The 21,687-nt window shown below is 40.5% G+C and overlaps 1 long non-coding RNA gene across 1 annotated transcript; it reads left to right on the top strand.

Moving 5' to 3' along the window:
- Positions 1-9,359: 9,359 nt before the first annotated feature.
- Positions 9,360-21,392, top strand: LOC145551054 (uncharacterized). Its single transcript, XR_014086819.1, has 2 exons — positions 9,360-9,802; positions 21,009-21,392. It is a non-coding gene; the product is annotated as an uncharacterized LOC145551054 (long non-coding RNA).
- The last annotated feature ends 295 nt before the right edge of the window (positions 21,393-21,687 follow it).

Here is a 21,687-nt window from a genome sequence, read left to right as displayed (position 1 = left end):
ATACCTGTCCGGATCACTACAAGAAAAGCTACAAAAAACAGAAATACAAAAAACAGTGGTCTTAATTCAAACCACAGACTGATCCCCTGTCTAAAGGAACCTCAGACTGAAGAGCTTTCAGCCTCCGAGTCACTTAAACTGGCTCTTTTAATACCAGATCTCTCTGTGTTAAAGCTCTATTAATTAATGATTTCATCACTGAGCATAATATTGATGTTTTATTTCTGACAGAAACATGGCTGAATGACAATAATGAAGCAATCGTACTAATTGAATCAACGCCTCCTACGTACAATTTTTTAAGTGAAAATAGAAAACACAAAAAAGGAGGAGGCGTGGCTTCAATATTTAAGAATACCATAAACTGTAGTAAAATCTCTGGGTAATTTTATGTCTTTTGAATATCTTGGAATCGAGGTAAAAGGCCACAAACGAACTTTGACACTAACTCTATACAAAACACCAACATATGTGGAAAATTTCTTTGCGGACTTCAATGAGCTTCTATCTCTCATATGTATTGATTACGATTGTTTAATAATTGTCGGTGATTTAAACATTCATGTTGACAACCTGAAGACCGAGGGGCTAAAAAGCTCTGTAATATATTAGAGAGTTTTGGTTTAACACAACATGTCAAACAAGCAACACACACTCATGGACACACACTGGACCTGGTTATCAGTAAGGGTGTGAATATTTCCAATGTCTCTGTAACTGATGTCACCCTGTCGGATCATTTTGCTGTTTTCTTTCACAGTTCTTTATCCGTTAACCCACTTTTCACAGAAAACACAGCAGAAACATTTAATCAAATCTACTCTTCTTCCTCACTCTTAACTTATTGTGACGTAGATAAGTTGGTGGATGATTTTCAGTGCAAACTTTCAGATATCATTGATTACATTGCCCCCATTAAAGTGAAGATTGTGACTGGTAGGAAGAAATCTCCATGGAGAAATGCACAAGTAGTTCAATCTGCATGACAACTCTGCCGTAGGGCCGAACGGAGATGGCGTAAAGGTCAACTGCACGTTTATTATGTCATTATGTCAGATGTCATAAACAAAAACATTAACAACGCTCGAGCTTTATTTGCCACTGTTGACAGGCTCACAAATCCTCCAATGACGTTACCACCTGAACTTCAATCTATTGCCGCCTGCAACAAGTTTTCAAGTTTCTTTTCAGAGAAAATTCAAAAGATCAGAGGATTAATCTGCACATCCACTCCAAAGACAGTACTAATGCTGTGCCCAAACAAAACAAATGCAGGAAAAATGACCCAATTTCTACTACTAAATTATAAAACCATAGAAGAAATTATAAGTCAATTAAGCTCCAGTTCCTGCTGTCTGGATGTCCTGCCCACACATTTCTTTAAGAAAGTCCTGCCTGTTGTTGCTAATGATCTGATCCAAATAGTAACTCATCGCTCTCTTCAGGTGTTTTCCCCCAGGCTTTGAAAACAGCAGTTATCAAACCACTTATAAAAAAGAACAATCTAGACAAATCCCTACTGCAGAATTACAGGCCAATCTCCAACCTCCCATTCATCAGCAAAATTATTGAAAAAGCTGTTTTTAAACAATTAAATAACTTCCTAACAATAACAAACTGCTTTGACTCCTTCCAGTCTGGTTTTCGTGCTCACCACAGCACAGAGACGGTCCTTGTAAAAGTGTTCAATGACATCCATATAAATACAGACTGTGGGAGAACCACAGTGCTGGTTCTGTTGGACCTCAGTGCAGCTTTCGACACTGTTGACCACGACATTTTACTGAATCGACTGGAGAGTTGGGTCGGACTCTCCGGTCCAGTGCTCAACTGGTTTGAATCTTACATAAAGAACAGGGATTCTTTGTTTCAATCGGAAACTTCTCATCAGAGAGGTCAAAGGTCACATGTGGGGTACCCCAAGGTTCAATCCTAGGACCCCTTCTTTTCAATATTTATATGCTCCCACTGGCAAAGATTATAACAGGACATAGGATTAGCTACCACAATTATGCGGATGATACACAGCTCTACATCACGATGTCACCAGGTGACTCTGAACCCATCCAATCACTGAATAGATGCTTAGAACAGATCAATGTGTGGATGTGCCAAAACTTTCTCCAGCTGAACTGAAACAAAACTGAAGTTATTATCTTTGGACCTAAAGAGGAACTGAAGCAACTGAAGCTGTGAATCAATGCACAGCTTCAGTTATTACAACTAAAAACCAGCGATCAGCCCGAAACCTGGGAGTAGTGATGACCTCTGACCTGAACCTTCAGAGCCACATTAAGACAGTCACAAAGTCGGCCTTCTATCACCTGAAGAACATCTCCAGGGTTAGAGGACTTATGTCTGAGCACGATCTAGAGAAGCTCATCCATGCATTTATCTTTAGCCGCATTGATTACTGCAACAGCGTCTTCACAGGTCTGACTAATAAATCAATCAAACAGCTGCAGCTGATCCAGATGCTGCTGCTCGGGTTCTCACTAAAACCAGGAAGATAGAACACATAACACCAGTTTTAAAGTCCCTACACTGGCTCCCTGTAGCTCAGAGAATAGACTTTAAAATACTGATGTTAGTTTATAAATCTCTGAACGGTTTAGCACCACAATACCTTAAAGATCTGTTATTACTGTACCAACCGTCTAGACCCCTCAGATCTTCTGGTTCTGGTTCTGCTCTGCATCCCCAGAACCAGAACCAGACGAGGAGAAGCAGCATTCAGTTTCTACGCACCACAGATTTGGAACAAACTTCCAGAAAACTGTAAAACAGCTGAAACACTGGGTGCCTTTAAATCTCAACTTAAAACTCACCTGTTTAGAGTTGCTCATGGCTAAATTAGGGTTAGAGTGCGGGTTTTGATGTCTTCCATGTTTTTATGTCTTTAATGTTTTTAATTTCTTCTTCTTTCTTTTCGACGTTTTAATGATGTAATGTTTTTTTTGTTTTTTTGTTTTTATTTTTATTTTATTTTTTTATTCTTTTTTTAAATCTCTCTCTTTCTCACTGATTATTTCTGTTTTTATTTTAATTATGTAAAGCACTTTGAAATGCCTTGCTGCTGAAATGTGCTATACAAATAAAATTTGATTGATTGATTGATTGATACTATAGGAATACAGGGCATGGATGCAGACATAACAGAACTAAACCTAAGGTAGCTAGATAAGAAAACTAGACAAACTATCAGGGAACTGAAATGAGGAACAACTACAGTAGCGGTTCTCAACGTGGGCGGTACCGCACCCCAGGGGGCGTTCAGAGGACGGCAGGGGGCGCTGGCAGACATTTTTACAAAAGGGGGGCGCTGGGATGCCTTTGAGGGGCGTTTGGTCGAAGGTAAACTTTACACCTTAAATCCACAACAATACCAGTTTAGACTTTGAGCAACTTGATAAAACTGTATTGTGTAACATTAAATCATGCTTGGCTGAAACTGTATCGATGGCAGCTCTTCTTCTATTCAGTGTTTGTAGCTTCATGGCTCCGCATCAGTTCAGTGTTACAACTGCTGATGACGCTGCTGTGATTCACTTTGTCTGATATTTATGTAGGCTACATATGTTTTGGCAGTTCTGTGATCATGTCAAAGCAGCAATTTATATTAAAAACTGTTTTATTTCCGTTTGAAGGCTGCCCGCTACCATGGAAGGACAGCAGAAAATTGCTCTTATAAACATGTAATTACTAAAATCACGATACCCTCACTGTGTATCATTTAAATAGAGAAATAAAGAAATACCTCCATGGGTGATACCACTGATAAAGAGCGTTCATTTTATAGCGTTAACACGGAGCTGTAAGTGGTCCGGTATGAAACGGGGCTGATAGAACAACACAGCACTTTTAAATTTCAATAATCAGAATGCAGAAATTGTTTCCGTCGTTTTAAAAGGTTTATGTCGGTCTACCTTTTCCCCATCGATGTGTTTCCGACCGCCCTGCACCTTAGGGAGTTAAAAACCCCCCCAAAAAAACGACGTGCACTTTGCGCAAAATTCTGAAACATGAGAAGCGGGCAAAACGAAGCGACGAACTAGATGTGAATTATGGCATAAAAACAGAGAATCCGACGCTGAACAGTGAAAAATCAACACATGATGTGAAACACATGACGATTAGGAGGCGCAGCAGGTGATGAGTGAAGATTACTGATGGTCAATACGACGATAAAAAACGATAAAATAAATGTAGCAACAGGAAAGAAACTAAAGTGGACGTAGCAATAAACCAAGAGGACAATACTAATCAAATGAAACTAAATGGAAATGAATGTAGAACAAAATGCAAGAATAAACTAAGAAACTAAAGTAAATACAGAGGAATAAACTGGTATGGCAAGACATTTAGAGCAATAATTAATACAGAGGACTGTATGGCAAGAACAGACACTATTTCAGATGAAAGGTAAAATAATATTGTTGAAATACCATGGGTAGGGGCGCAACTACACATTATTCAGGTGGATGCGAAAACATAAATCCCCCCCCCACGAAGGAGCGTAGAAACATACGCTCGCCTCCCCCCCAGACGCCGATACGTTTAGGGCAAAACTCGCTACATTTACCCCGTTATGTGCGCGAGGTGAAGGAGCGTAAGGCGCGCTGAAGTGTCCGGGAAAACATAATCGGTGCGCCGATTCAAAACATCTACAATAATGAAAGTAACATTAATAATAAAATAATTGTCAGTGCAAAGTAGCCTACAAATCTTTTGGTGGGGGGCAGTGAGGGACCTGGATAAAGGCTAGGGGGGACGCTGGCCCAAAAAAGTTTGAGAAACACTGAACTAGAGGAACTAAAGAAATAACCTAACTAGGACCACTGAAGGAAGGCATAGACTTGGACATATAAGAAGAACTCAACCTAGATGAAATAAGTAAGAAATAGACATTTATAGAAATACTCATTTTTAGAAAAATTTTTTTTTTTCTTCTTTTGCAGCAACATTTCGGCCTCAGGATTTTTGAAAAAAAAAGTATTAATGTTTTAAGTTACAACACTGACATTAACAATAAGAACTTAATAATGGGCAAGCTCATATTGGATAAATGAATAATTACATGTGTTTTTTTTCACCATTGTCTCTGAATGTGTTCCACCCTGTTATGAACATTTACATATAGACCACAAATAGTTAAACATTTAAATTTAGAAAAATAATGACTTTTTCTTTAAAAGAGGGTGTCCATTTTACAATATAGTATGTTTTATTCTTGAAATTGTAACACATCATGAAGTTACGAATCATTTATGACTGTATTGTAAAGAAAAAACTTTTTTTAAATTCATTCTTACTGACAGCATTGAAAATATTGGTAATTTTAAAAACTTATACCAATATTTGCATTTATTGGTCTTCAATTCCCAACATGGCACAGAAAAATTCACATTACTTAATGTTTCTGTAACAATATTAAATAAAAACATGTGTGGAATGGAACATAACATGGTGGAAAATTAATGTCTTTGATTCTAAAATCTGACGATTTTCATCATTGGTTGTAGGATTTCCTCTTTCAAGTCAAAGTATAGGTAGAGTATTTGTCCTGGCTCTATTTGGGAAAAACAGGTGACATCCCTGTTGTGGATTTTCCCATGATAGGTACTCATTGTTCCCCTCACAGGAGTCAATGGGGGCACCAAGTGAAATGAAAACAGACAAATGGCAAAGGCATCTGTTAATACCGCAGACTATTCTGCAACTCTATTCCATCATCTGAATTTTTTTATTTGACTTAAAATTATTACTTTTCACCCTAATTTCTACCTTGTTTGGTTCATGAACATAACAGGGTGGAACTTTCTAACTAATCTACATGTAGCTCTTTATGTGGTCAACATTTAGCTAGTTAATCTTCAACAGAATAAAAAAATAACATTCTAATATAATGTTTTTTAAATTCCACTGAATAAACATTTTTCACAATCTATCCTAACAGGGTGGAACTTTAAGCTTTACTAAAATGACAGGTTTAACATATTTAAGCTAAGAAAAAGTACAGAGATAGTGACAGTTAAAGCTTACTTTGTTTTCCATGGTTGAATTCACTTCAAAACCAATTGATGTCACTTACATTAAAGGGTTTTTAGGGAATTTTAGACTTTTTGAAGGCAAAAAGGAAACATCCTAACAGGGTGGAAAGTTAGTACTGGGACATGTATAATATGAAGAAAATATCAAATGAGAAAAATAGTTTTAACAGATTCAATTGCATATTAAAATAAGGTTTAGTCCAGTCAATCAACTTATTGAAGAAAAACATAAATATATATATATATATATTATAGTTTAAACTTCATGAGGAAGTCTATTACACTGCACTGGGGACACAATAAAATTGAACATGTTGGTCACCAAAAAGGTGTGTAAAGAACAAAATAATATTTAAAAGGCATTTCATTTATATTTGAATAATGGCAAACATCTAAATGTATAATTAAAATACTTTGTTGTAAATATTTGGCACATTATTTACAACAATGTGCCAAAAAATAATTGTAAGCAAAACATGGGGACAAGGAATGTTGCCGCAAAAAAAGAATCACCCGATTATTTATTGATTAATGTATTTGCATGTGCATGTTATTTATTTATTTATTTATTTATTTATTTATTTATTTATATGTAGTCCTTTTGAACTTTCATCACTCTTAGGTGCATATATATATATATATATATATATATATATATATATATATATATATATATATATATATATATATAAACTTTGTCTAATATGTTTATATTTGTGTTATTGATATTTATTACCTCAGTTGGAGTAGCTTGTCAACGAATAAACAATTTCCCTTTGGGGATCAATAAAGTATGTTCTATTCTATTCTATTCTATTCTATTCTATTCTATTCTATTCTATTCTATTCTAGACATAACTAGAAACACTAGAAACAGTACCTGAAAGAACTGAACTGAAAGAAGGAAAGCAAGAACCAAGACAATACTACCAAAATAATTTACATCAAGATAATAAAACTAAAATGACCATTAAGGGTTAACTTAACATGAACTGAAACATGACTAGAAGCAAAACCAAACCCAAAAACCCTGAGTCCTGACATATTAACTTAAATATTAAGAATATTCATGCCTTTTTTTTAACATGCTTGGTAGGTTAACAAACCCTCCTGTGAATTGCACTCTACCAGGACTTGTAATGCAATAATTTTTTTTACAAAGAAAATTTTAAAATTTAGAGGGTTAAGATGGAGGAAATAATGCATTTTTAATAAAGCAAATAAAGCAAAAACACTGAGTCTGCTATGTCAAAACTTGATATCTTGAGGGTTTGCATTAGGTACTATTGACATGAAGATCCTCCAATTCTAGGAGTGGGGAGGTATTTGAGAACCAGGGGAGGCACCGTAAGGGTTGGGGGGTACATATCAGAAAATGCCACTGATAGGGTGAACAAACATTGTAGGGCAAAAAATATAAAGTTTAGGAGATTAGGCATAATTATGATGCAGAAAGAATCTGAATATTAGCACTGAACATTGAAAAAAGCTCCCAGACATCAGCTTCATTCACACTCCTGCTAACTACCATCCCCCACATGTGTGGGTAATGGATTTTTTTCAGGGCAACAGTATCAGAGCTGATTTTGACAAGTCCCCAGGCTACTCTACAATTCCTTTTGAAACCCTTTTTTTGGTAGTCTTGTTCAAGTAGCCCGAGGCCATGGCCCTTTGAGATCACACTGTTATTAATACAAACATGTCAAACCGCATGTTGAAATTCAAAACAGAAGTGCCAAAGTGTCAAGGTGTCAAACTCCTGAAATATAAATTATGCTTTAATATTCCTAAACATTACACAAAACATCCCTCTGTGTATAAAAAAAGAATAATCCACACAAGCATTTAAATTTGTATTGTATTGTAACTGATTGCAGGAACAACTGTGCCATTGTAGATGATATGAAATTTCAAGAACCCTCAAGGACTGATGACTGGACTTGGTCTGCCACCCTGCCCTGCAACTTCCCCTCCCTGTTCCAATGCACTACCAAACCCCCTCCTCCCGCCTCCATGTCAGTAAAATGCAAAAACAAATGGCAAAACTGTCCTTAGCCATTTAAAATCAAGAACATTTTATTTTTGTTAATACCTCTGTAAGCAGATTTTACACGAGTCACTTTGTTCTACATATTGTACTGAATTTGTATTATTTATAACAGTTTTATGTTGCTGTTATTTCATTGGAAGAAAAAAAAAAAACCTTCCAATAAAGTTTTGTGTCTTGTGTATTGCCATATGTAAAGTTTCAAAAAGCATCAGTCAACTGATCAGAATACTGTTGAAGACATCAATAAGTTTTATGTTTTATTTATTTATCTATTTTTGGTCACGTTATTAATTAGTGGGGTTCATTCTGCATGCATTTTAAGATATTTTTGTGACAACTGTTGTCAGCAAATAGGACTATTGTCAGGGGCAATGAAGGATAGACTATTCATCCAAGTTCTCAGGTGATTGGTTCAAGAAGAGTTGGTATAAGGACCATGTGGTCTAGCTGATGTATTTGTTAAACAGATGGAAGTCAAAAATGATTTTAATTCCCAACTATCCAACCCGCTTTCAACTGGCAAAATTACTTCTATTAATTAAGCACATGATTTGTATTTTTCAAAATCAGTGCCATTAGACACGTGAAGGTATTTTGACTTTTTTTTTTAAGAATATGGACACTGAACTGAAAGCAATGTATCACATTTAAATTTTGATGTCACCATTGTAAGGCCATTTCTTGCTTGTTGTGGGCCTAATGCAAGATCTAGTCAGTTTGTTCTGCTACAATGCTTAGAGGTTTAAACCTTCTGATGCTCTATGGGAATGCCTCTCTGGCGTGGTGTGCCAGCCTTCCACCGCTGCTTTTTCCTTTGGCTCTGTGTAATCTGGGGCAGCAGAGTTCAACTTGTGTTGAGTCAGCTGGTGGGTTGTTCTTCGCTTGGGGTGGTTGGTCAGCTCATCTGGAGGTATCTGGCGTGTGGACAGGTGGACAGGAATTGCTGCCTTTGCAGAGGCGGGCGAGGTCATGGGGGTTGCAGCGTCTGTTGTGGATTGTTTCCATTACTTTTCAGAATTGAGTTGCTGGACTTTGGGTTTGTTGGGTGGTGAAGGAGCTGGGCTTGGTGATGGTTCTCTCCTGGGTGTATGTTGCAGTTGTGGTGATATATTTTTGTTTGCATGTTTGAACAGGTGCATGCCAGGTGGGTATGTTGACCCCTTTGCAGTGTGAGGCACTAAAATCAGAATTCCATATTTTTTTGACTATAAGCTGTTACTTTTTTCCCACGCTTCAAACCATGCGGTTTATAGCCTGGTGGGCTTTTCTGTGGATTTTTCTTCAACCGCCATGGGGCTCTTTAGCAGGACGTGAATCATTGGAAGTCAAAACTGGAAAACAAAGAGAAAGCAGGAATTTTCATTTAGAACAAGCACATGCTAGCAGCAGGCATGGCAGAGAGTTTTCAAACTCATCCCCCCTCACCATGGAAACAACACAAAGAAGTTCATATGATGCAGCGTTTAAGTTGAGGAGGGAAATAGAGACGCTACACGTAAGTTCAGCGTAAACGGATCCATGGTTAGGTGTTGGAGACAGAGGGCTGTGTCCTTAATAAATCCAGCAGATTTATTAACTGAGAGTGGCAGAGATATCAGCAGCGTATAGCCCAGTGCTGCTTATATATGTATGTTTCCAGTTGTTTTTTTTTTAACGTAGGTGCGGCTTATAGTGAGGTGAGCTCTATAGTCCGGAAAATACGGTAAGTGAATATTTGCAAAACTACCAAGAAGTTTATTAATTTTAATATTAAATCTTGTCTTGTAGTGAATTTAATTGATTACAGGTTGAAAAGCACTTTCAAATCATCATATTCAGATTTTTATTTGTTTTACACAATGTCCCAATTTCACTGGAATTGAGGTAGTACGGCATTCAGTGGTTTTGACCATACAATTAGTTTTGTTTGTTGCCAACAACGCCACCTGGGGTTATTACCCAGGAATTAATGAAAGGACACAGGTCCGGTTTTGCAATCAGCAGGAGACAGGTCTCAAGTCAATAATAATTTATTATCACAAAGAATAAAAATACCTGTACATAAACAAAAAAAGAAAATACACAAAATAAATCCAATAGGCTTACCGGTGGGTACGACCAGGTCCTGGATGGTAGGCTCCAAAGCAAATAAATCAAAACAAACACCTGTGAAGTCACTCACTCTTTGAAATGGCCACCACCTATTTGTGTTAATCACTGCCCAGATAGCACACGATGTTAAATCAACGTTGAAAAAGTTAGAATTGTTGATTTTAGGTTGAAGTCGACAAATGACGGTGGATCAACCATCAAACAACCATCCAATCAAACCGTTGAAACTGTGTCATTGAATCAATGTTGTTTTGTGGTTGAAATCTGATGACTGAAATGCCAAGGTCTGATTAATGGTTGATTTGTGGTTGAAATCGACAAATGACGGTGGATCAACTATAAAACACACTTTAAGAAGAAAATAGTTGAACCAACTTAATTGAATTGCTTCTGTAGGTAACAAGCAATTCAATTAAGTTTATCCAACTGAATTTATTAAATTTATCCAACTTAAGTTATTAAGTTTAACCAATACAATATATTATAATCATCCCACACAATTTCTCCCTCACAGGAGGGAGCTGGAATTCAACCGTCAACCTTCCGACCACAAGACAACTGCTCTGACCACAGAGCCACAGTGGCTTAGCTTGAGTCATTGTGTCAAACGAGGGATACAAACGTATAGGACTTAATTATTTCAAGTGAAGTCAAAGTGAATCCAGTGTGTTTCATCACTGGTCCTCCAAGCCCTGCAAGTTTTAGGCATTTCCCTAATTCGGCACACATGATTTTAATTGATGTCTGATTAACAGGATTTTGCTGAAATGCAGTGGTGGGAAGTAACGAAGTACAAGTACTTTATTACTGTACTTAAGTAGAGTTTTCGTGTATCTGTACTTTACTTAAGTAGATTTAATAATGGGGACTTTCTACTTTTACTCCACTACATTTTACAGTAAGTATCTGTACTTTCTACTTCACTACATTTCTACAAAACTGTCGCGTTACTCGTTACATCCAAGTCGCGTTGCTCTTTTTTTCCGTTAAAATGTGAAGTTCAGGGACGTAAGGTGGCGCCTTAAAATCCGAGCAATATCGTAACTTACGTGTCTGTTGTCACCCATCGCCTCCACCTTTACTCGCACGCGAAGCTCCAGACATGCGCAGTGGTTTCCTCTGAGCGAGTCTAATCATCAGTAATATAATAGCGCTGCATAAATCATAAGATATGGCGACATGTAAAATCAGCAGCGCTTCGCTTTCACAGATGGTGGGGACTTCATCCAACTTTTAGCGTCATTTGGAAGGAAAGCTTAAAGAAAGGTAAGATCTGTGGACGTGATGCTAGCAAAGCTAGCTGTACTGACGTAGACACACATGTTGCATCTGCGATGAAAAAAAGTTGTCACTCATGGCTGAATTATTGTGTGGAGGTTTTGACTGAGGTGTCGCACATATGGGACAACGCTGGTACATTCAGGAACGATCCGATTCTTCTGGACGGATCTTTACTGATTGCATTTATTTAAGCTCTACGTATTTAATGACTAGTTTTTTATGGGAAAGTGGATCTTTCAGATCAATTTGAGAAGCAATTTTGATAAGTAAAAGTTAATTTTTTTGTGTCACGTAGCGCGGGGTGCTGGTCTTGACTTGGTCTTGGGTCGGTGACCTTGACTACAACTCTGCTACTGGCTCCTTGGTTGCCTGTCCTCTCCCACCCACCTTCTTTCCATCCCCTTTCTGTTGGATTTCTTTAAAAAATAAAAGCTACTAGTAGCAAAAAAAAGTGAAGTTCATGTTATGTTAGGACAGGAGACAAGATGTTTCCGTCCCTGAAATTATGATGCATAGAATCACATATCTAAGTCTAAACTATGTTACAGAGAGTAAACATAATAAAAATATGCTTTATCTGTGGCATTGTTCATTAAAATGGCACATTTCTAATGTATTAAGAGCAACTGGCAGCTCAGAGTTCCCATGCACCACATACCGGTGAAACACCGTTACTGCACCCATCGTCTTTAACCCCTGTTAACAAGTAAATTATTATTATTATTATTATTATTATTATCTCCCATAGACATTTAAATGCTCCTTTTTCACTTTTTTTCACACACCAGTGGGCATCACAAGAGGTTTGTTTGACTGATAGACCGGCCCAGGTCATGTTGTGGTTCCACTGACATTTGCTCTATGCCTGTTAGGAGATGGAACCCAAATAACAAATAAAAATGGGTGGGCGGTAAGTGGAGGGGCCAATGGTTCCCTGGCCCCTCCTGTTAAGCTGCACAAATCACTGCCAGTTCAGACTTGCAGGAATAATGCATCTAGTGCCCACAGATTAAGTTTTTTTTTCACAGCGCATGCTCACTGCGTGCTATGTTTACCCTTAGCAACAGTTGCCATGCTGCTTACAATGACGTCATCAGCATGACTTCAAATGATGTCTGTGTCATGAGGCCCTTCTGAGGATGACTTTATGATGTCATAGAGTCCATGACATCACCAACTGATCAGTTAATTCTCTGATCAGTTACCACAAATCGGTTAACAAGTCAGTCAACTCGAGATTCATTTGGACGTTTTAGCTCAGCACAATAAAGATGAACGACGAAAGCCCAGAGAGAGAAATGGATGTGAAACCTAAGGTTTCTTTTTGGACGAAAGTGAAAAAGACATTGTCCAGCAAAGTTCATCCTGGTCAAAGAAGCCCAGATTACAAAAAGAGAAACTTTCTCAGTGAACTTCTGTGGGAAGTGATAGAAAAGGCTGCAGATGGACCAACTCTGCATCTTGTCCGACAAGTCTTTGAGGAACAACATAGCAAAATTTTGAAATTGCTTTTGAGAAAAACTGGAGATATAAATGTGAACGTACTCTCGGAGATTTCAGAAGAACTTGGTGAAAGGATTTTCCAGAGTCTTGCGAGAGATGCATTCCACTTTGCCAGTGGACTGCATTTAATCGCACTACTGGATTACCCAGAAGGACACCAAGTCATCGTGGAAAAATTCAAAAAGCATCTGGAGAATCCTGTTCCTAAAGAGAAAATGTTCACGTCTACCAAAAGAAAGATCCGAAAGACTTTTTTTCCAACTGAAGACTTGTACGCAGATGAAAACTGCCTGAGTGAAGATTATACTCAGGCAACCATGGACCCTGAACAATTTTTGAGGGACGCAAACAGGATGGGATTCAGACGTGGAACAGAAGATGAAAGGAGAATTATGGTTCAAAATATTCTATGGAGATTGATTTATAAGTCCAGTTACAGATCTAGCTATGGGCATTACAAAAGGAAGCACACTGAACCGGTCCAGAGAAAGCTTGCTCCAAAAATATGGAAAGAAGTCAAGGACATAGATTTTGTCTTTTATGACAAAATGGAAAAAAAAGCCTGCCGAGACATCCTGCAACTTCTGTGGGGCAATGAAGACGCAGTTAGAGAACTGCTCTTCAAAATGATTAAAAGCAACAACCCAATAGTGATTCACAAGGTTGTGGAATGCTTTAAAAGAACCCTTGCACGACCGAGAAAAATCAATCTCAAAGACACCTTTCTCCAAAAGGCATGGGACCTCATCAAAAAGGCTGCGGGTTGTGGAGACAATCCAGATGAAGAAGAGAGGCAAGAGCCCACCAAGAATGGATCAAATGTTGTGTTTAGTCCACACTTAGCTGGGCCTCTAAATTTGGTCAACTCAGAGGTTGGTACTGACTTGGAGGAGTCAGGGCCGAACTCAGAGTCAGGGCCCGCCTCAGAGTCAGATCCCGTCACCGAGTCAGGACAGACGTCTGAGACGGGACCCGTCTCAGAGTCAGGACCCATCCCCGAGTCAGGACCCGTCCCCATCTCCGAGTTAGGATCTGTCTCAGAGTCTGGACCCGCCTCAGCGTCTGGACCCGCCTCAGTGTCAGGACCTGCCTCAGAGTCAGGACCCGCCCCAGAGTCAGGACCCGCCCCAGAGTCTGGACCCGCCCCAGAGTCTGGACCCGCCTCAGAGTCTGGACCCGCCTCAGCGTCTGGACCCGCCTCAGAGTCTGGACCCGCCTCAGAGTCGTGGCCTGTCACCGAGTCAGGACAGAACTCTGAGACAGGACCGACCTCTGAGACGGGACCGACCTCTGAGACGGGACCGACCTCTGAGACGGGACCGACCTCTGAGACAGGACCTGCCTCTGAGACAGGACCTGCCTCTGAGATGGGACCTGCCTCTGAGATGGGACCCGTCTCCGAGTCAGGACCCGTCCCTGGACCCGTCTCCGAGTCAGGATCCGCCTCAGAGTCAGGACCCGCCTCAGCGTCGGGACAGACCTCTGAGACGGGACAGACCTCTGAGACGGGACCGACCTCTGAGACGGGACCGACCTCTGAGACGGGACCTACCTCTGAGACGGGACCTACCTCTGAGACGGGACCTGCCTCTGAGACGGGACCTGCCTCTGAGACGGGACCTGCCTCAGAGTCGGGACCCGTCCCCAAGTCAGGACCCGCCTCAGAGACGGGACCTGCCTCAGAGTCGGGACCTGCCACAGAGTTATGACCTGTCTCTGAGTCAGGACCTGTCTCCGACTCACGACAGACCTCTGAGTCCTCATGCCTAATCTCACCAACCTAGTGACACCTTGTCAGAAGTATCAAAACTGTTCCTCAGAAGAACTTCGCATCTTACCAGAGCGGATGATTATGGCCTTAAAGATTGCTTACAAGTTTTCAACCTGAGAATACCGGAAACCATTAGTCATCTGTTGTTACAGTGAGAGAAAGACGGGTAGATTAACCCGAAGAATCAGAATTGGAGGCCGAGGGAACGATGGCCCACTGGGAGGCTAGAAGGGGTTCGAAGAAGAAGGAGAGAAGGTGGGGGGCTGACGTATCGTTAGAGAGGAGGGGGAAGCGAAGGATTGAACGAAGGAGAGACATTGTGGGGGGGCTAGTGTACGATGAGAGGTACACTAGCCCCCCCTCAATGTAGAGGTAGATGTGAGTGGTCAAAGAGGGTGGTGCCGGTCTAGCGTACCGTTGAGTGCTGGGGGGGCGGATGGACGGCGAATTGCAAGAAGGGGGAGGAGGTTTGGCTGCAGAAGGAGGGGGCGAAGGAGAGACATTGGGGGGCTAGTGTACCATGAGAGGTGCACTAGCCCCCCTTCAATGTACAGGTAGATGTGAGGGGTCGTAGAGGGTGGGGCCAGTCTATCATACCATTGAGTGCTGGGGGGGGCGGCCGGACGGAGAATTGCAAGAAGGGGGAGGAGGTTTGGCTGCAGAAGGAGGGGGCGAAGGAGAGACATTGGGGGGCTAGTGTACCATGAGAGGTGCACTAGCCCCCCCTCAATGCAGAGGTAGATGTGAGGAGTCGAAGAGGGTGGGGCCCGTCAAGCATACCATTGAGTGCTGGGTGGGGAGGCGGGGTGGGGACAGACCTCTGAGACCTCCTCCCCCTTCTTGCGAATTGCAAGAAGGGGGAGGAGGTCTGGCTGTAGAAGGGGGGGGTGAAGGAGAGACATTGGGGGGGCTGGTGTACCATGAGAGGTGCACTAGCCCCCCTTCAATGTAGAGGTAGATGTGAGGGGTCAAAGAGGGTGGGGCCGGTCAAGCGTACCGTTGAGTGCTGGGTGGGGGGGCGGCCGGACAGCAAATTGCAAGAAGGGGGAGGAGGTCTGGCTGTAGAAGGAGGGGGCGAAGGAGAGAATTAATCCCCCCGATCCACCTATAAATGCTATTTTATTTATATAATTAGGGCTATTGTAAACAAATATTTTAGTAATCGCGTAATCTATCGATTATTCTTACGATTAATCGAGTAATCATATAAAAAAAAATTGACAAAATAAAGTTTTGGTTAATCTGGCATAACAGCAGTGTTACTATCGGATATCAATATCAGTCCAATTTTTCATTTTTGAGCTTCCCTAGCAGTTACTTTTTTGTTGTTTAGAAAACTAACCTGTAATAATAACAACTCGTTTTCTAAGTTAATCTGAGAAAAAGTCATACAAAAATCTAAAATTAATTTCAATTTAATAAAAAGAGGCAGGCTCACAAATACGCTTATTAAAAATATCTATGATTCAGCTTTTAGTTTATGTAGTCAGTCAGTAGATGAACTATCACGTTGCCCCATACATGTCAAGCTTTGAGTTTGAGAATATGGGAAATGTCACCTGAAGTGGTGGTGGGCCATAATTTAACAGTTTGTTCATGTTAAATTATTGGGGAAAAAACTGTTAAATTATGGAAAAATTCTGCTGAAATTCCATAAAAAACAAGAAAGTGTACTGGCAGAAATTACCAGGATATTTCCCTATTTTTTCATGGAAAACTTTGAAATAAAATACTGTTAAATTACGGGAAACTTCTGATAGAAATTCTGTAAAAAACACTGAAAATATCATGGCAGAGAATTAACAGGACATTTTCTGTATTTTTTTTTTTTTCAGAATTTCCATCAAAATATTTTCCTTATTTTAACAGGTTTTTTTTTATGTCAAATTTACCAATATTTTGTTAACCCAAAACTGAAATTCTCTCTTTTTACTCTGTTTTTTGTGATGCATTCACAAACTTTTTAAAAAACCTTCGACATTTCCAAATACCATTGAAGTCTGTATTCTATACCATATGTTAATTATAGTGTAAAATATATTACAGTTAATGTATTTAATATATTATTAACATAATTTTGAAACAAAATTAAATTCTAAGTCCACAGGAAATGTAGTTGTAGAACACAAAACACTTAGTTTGAAAGTATCTCATGCAAAGTGATGTAAAAATGAAACCATTCTACAATCAATTTGCAGACTTTATTTTGCAATTTAAGACCATAAATTGACGTCATCTAGTCTTTATAACTAACCTTTACTATTATATATTAAGAGCTAAACATATTCTTGAGCTTGCTAATGTTTATCTTCTGTACATCACAACTAATTTATTGCATTTTACTATACAAATTTTCAATGTATAAATTAAATGTAAAGCAATCTCGACTCTAGTCTTTGAAGTCAAATAAACAGTTTTGTTAAGTTATTACTATAAGATGGAACATAAAAAAATTGCTTTTGAACATGAAAATCATAGTTGTAAACAGGATCAACATACTTCAAAATAAATGCAGAAAGTCTACCATTATTTTTATGAAATACAGGTATAAATATTTTGTTAAAATCAAATGCTACATAAACCCAGCCGGTAACACTTTACTGAAGGCGGGTGAATAAGACTGACATGACACCGTCATAAACATCTGTCATGGACATGAATAAGTCTTCATAAATATTTATGACTGTTGTCATAAAGCGTCATTCAGTAAATCATGACACTTTTAATACAAAGTTGACATTATTGAAAATGTCTTTGTTTTGACAACTTGACATTAATCTAGACAAAATGATTAATGATTGATTAATAGTATTCAGCAGGTTGTTTTCCAATGTATTAAAATTAAATATGATTGGGACACTTAATGATATTAGCGATTAGGTAATCCATTCAGCAAGCACTTTTACTTTTAATACTTAAGTATTTTTAAAAGCCAGTACTTTTTTACTTTTACTTAAGTACAAATGCTAATGTGGTAGTTTTACTTTTACTTGAGTACATTTTTGTCTGTGTATTTGTACTTTTACTTAAGTACATTTTTTGAGTACTTTCTCCACCACTGCTGAAATGAAAACATGCAGGTCAGTTTGCCTTGAGGACAAGGTTTGGGGAAGAACTCGTGATCTAAATGTTCAATCAATGTAAGCTGTTTTTCACACACCCCTACACATGCCCCTTTCCCCCCACCACCCACCTGGCCCCATCTACCCCTCAATCTCCTCCCCCTTTCCACTCTCCTCCCCTCCTCCTTGGGCTCTGGGTGAAACAATTTTAGGTGAGGGTTTTAAATTTTCACATTTTATTTTGTTAAAGATTTTTTTTGCTCTAGTGGCCTTTATTTGATGGTTAATTGACAGGGAGGGGGGTAATGAGGAGGGAGGTAATGAGGGGGGCGGGGGGAGGACATGCAGCGAGGGTTGCCAAGGCCGGGGGTCGGGCCTGCGACGCCTGCTTCGGGGGCAGGGGTGGACAACTCCAGGCCTCAAGGGCCAGTCTCCTGTAATTTTTAGATGTGCCTCTACTTCAACACACCTGAGTCAAATAATAAGGTCGTTAGCAGGACTCTGGAGAACCTGCCTGAACAGAGGAGGTGATTCAGCTATTGGATCCAGGTGTGTTCTACCAGGGAGACATCTAAGAGTTGTAATGCACCGGCCCTCGAGGACCAGGATTATCCACCCCCTATGTGTGCAATCTGTGCAGTTTGTTGCACCCTAGTGATGGGTAAATGAGGCGTCATGAGGCGTTTCAACTCATAGCAACGCTGTATTGATACTGTGTCACTCAATACTGACACCTGCTGGACATTAAAAATTCCTACAGGCAACGTAGTGATTTGATGACCAAGTCTATACAATAAGATTTAAGTCTTTGTATTTTATTGAATATTATATGTTGTATTATGTCATATCTTCAGTTACATTTAAAATATATGTCATTAAATCGTCTCCTCCAAGATGCCCCGCCAGATTCACAGCTGTATCTACAGCAAAGCGACGGATCTCATCAAACAAGCCTCCGGTCGGGTTTTGCGCTGCCTCTGGCCACAGTTTTTTTTTTTTTCCAGCGGACACTGAAAGTTTCAGTTTCCATCTCCTGAATGGCCAATCTGTATTAAACACCGTAACGTTATTGGCACTCAGGTAGAGAAGAAGCGCGGAGACCGTTTTTACCAATCATATGGTCAATTAGGACGAAGAACACTGTGGAAAAAAAAACTGCACAAAAAAATCTGCGAAGCAGCGACACCATGAAAAGTGAACCGCGTTACAGTGACGGTTCACTGTATATGCAGTCCCTGCAACAGAACAGCCCCCAAACCTCTCTCAGAGGCATTAGTCTGTAGAATAAAAGATCTCTCAAAATCAGGGCTGTGCAGGACTGGACTCTAAGAGATTGCCGTAGGTCCTGAAAAGCGGTTTTGGCCTCCTCTGTCCAGATGATCTTGATGGGGCTTCGGGAACCAGTGAGGTCCGTTAATAGCGCGGCCCTGGCCGAGAAATGAGGGATAAAACGATGATAGAACCCTGCCATACCCAGAAAGGATCTTAACTGTTTTCTGGTCTCAGGCAGAGGGCAGGCCTCTATAGCTGTAATTTTATTTATTTGAGGCTTTATCACTCCATTTCCTATAACAAACCCCAGGTACTCAGTTTCAGTTTTGGCAATCACACACTTGGCTGGATTAATAGTCAACCCTGCAGACTGGAGGCGCTCCAACACCTTCTCCAGACATTTCAGGTGATCTTCCCAGGTAGAACTGAAAATGACTATGTCATCAAGGTAGGCTGCAGCAAAATCAGACATGTCAGACAGTACCTGATCCATCAGTCTCTGGAATGTTGCCGGGGCACCATGTAGTCCAAATGGCATGACTTTAAACTGGAACAGGCCCCACGGTGTCCGGAAAGCAGTAAGCTCTTTTGACCGCGCCATCAGAGGTACCTGCCAATAACCCTTGCAGAGATCTATGGTTGTTAAATATCTGGCCTTCCCAATCCGCTCCACCATGTCATCAATGCGGGGAGCTGGATATGAATCAAACTGTTATTCCATTCAAATACCTGAAATCAATGCAGAAACGTATGCTGCCATCCTTCTTTGGCACCAAAACCACTGGATGGCACTACTCGCTTCTTGATGGTTCAATGATTCCGAGTGACAGCATCAGATCGACTTCCTCTTTCAGTGAAACCAACAGACGCTCAGGTATTCTGTAACTCAACCTTCTCACAGACGCTCCATCTTTTAATACTATGTCATGCTGGACAAGGTCTGTTTTACCAGGATTTTCCTGAAACATATTTGAGTTGCACAGATTTCTCACATGAGCTTGCCTTTCTTCCGAGAGGTGGTCCAGAACCAGCAATTGAGGTGAGGGCTTTGGCAGGTACTGGTTATCCTCTTCCTCCTCCTCTGTCACATCTTGAATAAGAAAAACCTCTGCCTTTGGCCTCTCCACCCATTCTTTAAGCAGGTTGACATGGAGCACTCTGGTGGAACGGGGCTGATCTGGAATGGCAATCTTGTAGGTTTGTTTGCCCCAGTTTGCTCTGGATTTCATACGGACCTTGCCATTTCGCCAACAGTTTACTGTCAGCACTGGGAAGGAGCACCAGCACTTTCTGGCCAGGACTGAAAGACCTCTGGCGCGCCGACTGGTCATACCAGTTTTTCTGATGTCTCTGTGCTTCTTCCTTATGAGCTTGGGCCAACGCCATCATCTTTTCCAGTCGTTCCCACATCTGAACAACATAAGAGACAACATTTACAGCTTGAGATCTTTCTTTGTCACCCTCCCACGTCTCCCTTAACAGAGATAGGGGACCCCGGACCTCATAGCCATACAGCAATTCAAAGGGTGAAAAACCAGTAGAGGCCTGCGGCACTTCTCTATATGCAAAGAGAAGGTAAGGTAGCCACTGGTCCCAGTCTGTACCGGTTTCATTGACAAACTTGCGCAACATTTTTTCAAGGTCTGATTGAAGCGCTCTGTCAGGCCATCTGTCTGAGGATGGTATGGAGTGGTCTTCAGGCTCTTAATTCCAAGGAGTTGGTACACCTGCTTCAACAAAGTGGACAAAAAATTAGTTCCACAGTCAGTGAGAATTTCAGTTGGAAACCCAACTCGTGAGAAGAGCTGTATGAGACAGAAGGCAACTGCTTTAGCTTTTATTGATTTCAAAGGAAAAACCTCTGGATATTTTGTAGCATAATCCAGGATCACCAACATGTAACGATTACCTGATTTACTTCTTTCTAGGGGACCAACGATGTCCATTCCCAGCCGCTCAAACGGGGTGTTGATGATTGGTAAAGACTGAAGAGGAGCTCTGGGGGGAATTCTTAGGGAAGACTTTTGGCACTGAGGGCAGCTTTTGCAGAACCGAGTCACATCAGATCGTATTCCAGGCCAATCAAAATATTTTCTGATGCGGGCCATTGTCTTGTGCTGTCCAAGATGACCAGCCCATGGAATGGAATGTCCTAAAGACAGCACTACCTTCTGGACTGGTTCAGGAACCACCAACTGCACTGCTGACGATATAGGATGCCATCTTTCAGCAAAAATTCCCCCAGGCCATTCAAACCTCGTTCAGGACGTTTATTTCCCTCTGCTTTCTGAAATAAAGATGTTGGAGCTGGATCCCTGTGCTGCATTTCTCTGATGTCAGTGGGGATTTTAAACCCCAAAGGTAACTCAGGCTCAGAGCTAAAAGGTGATTTAACAACAGTGTGTTGAAATTTCTCTTGCCATCGCTGTCTGCGGGACTTGCGAGACCTCCCGGGTGTGGTCTCCAGGTCCGCATCATAAAAAGGCAAGGCACAGAGTGGTTGTATAAGCTCCTCTCTCCTCTTAGCTTGAGATCTGGTCAATGCAACATTGCTGGAACTCAATAAATCACATAACACAGGCAGATCCTGACCCAGTACTGCTGGAA

Source organism: Poecilia reticulata, chromosome 3 (assembly GCF_904066995.2).
Source record: "Poecilia reticulata chromosome 3, P_reticulata-male-v2, whole genome shotgun sequence".
NCBI classification, from domain to species: Eukaryota; Metazoa; Chordata; class Actinopteri; order Cyprinodontiformes; family Poeciliidae; genus Poecilia; species Poecilia reticulata.
This window is presented reverse-complemented; position numbering and strand designations above follow the sequence as displayed.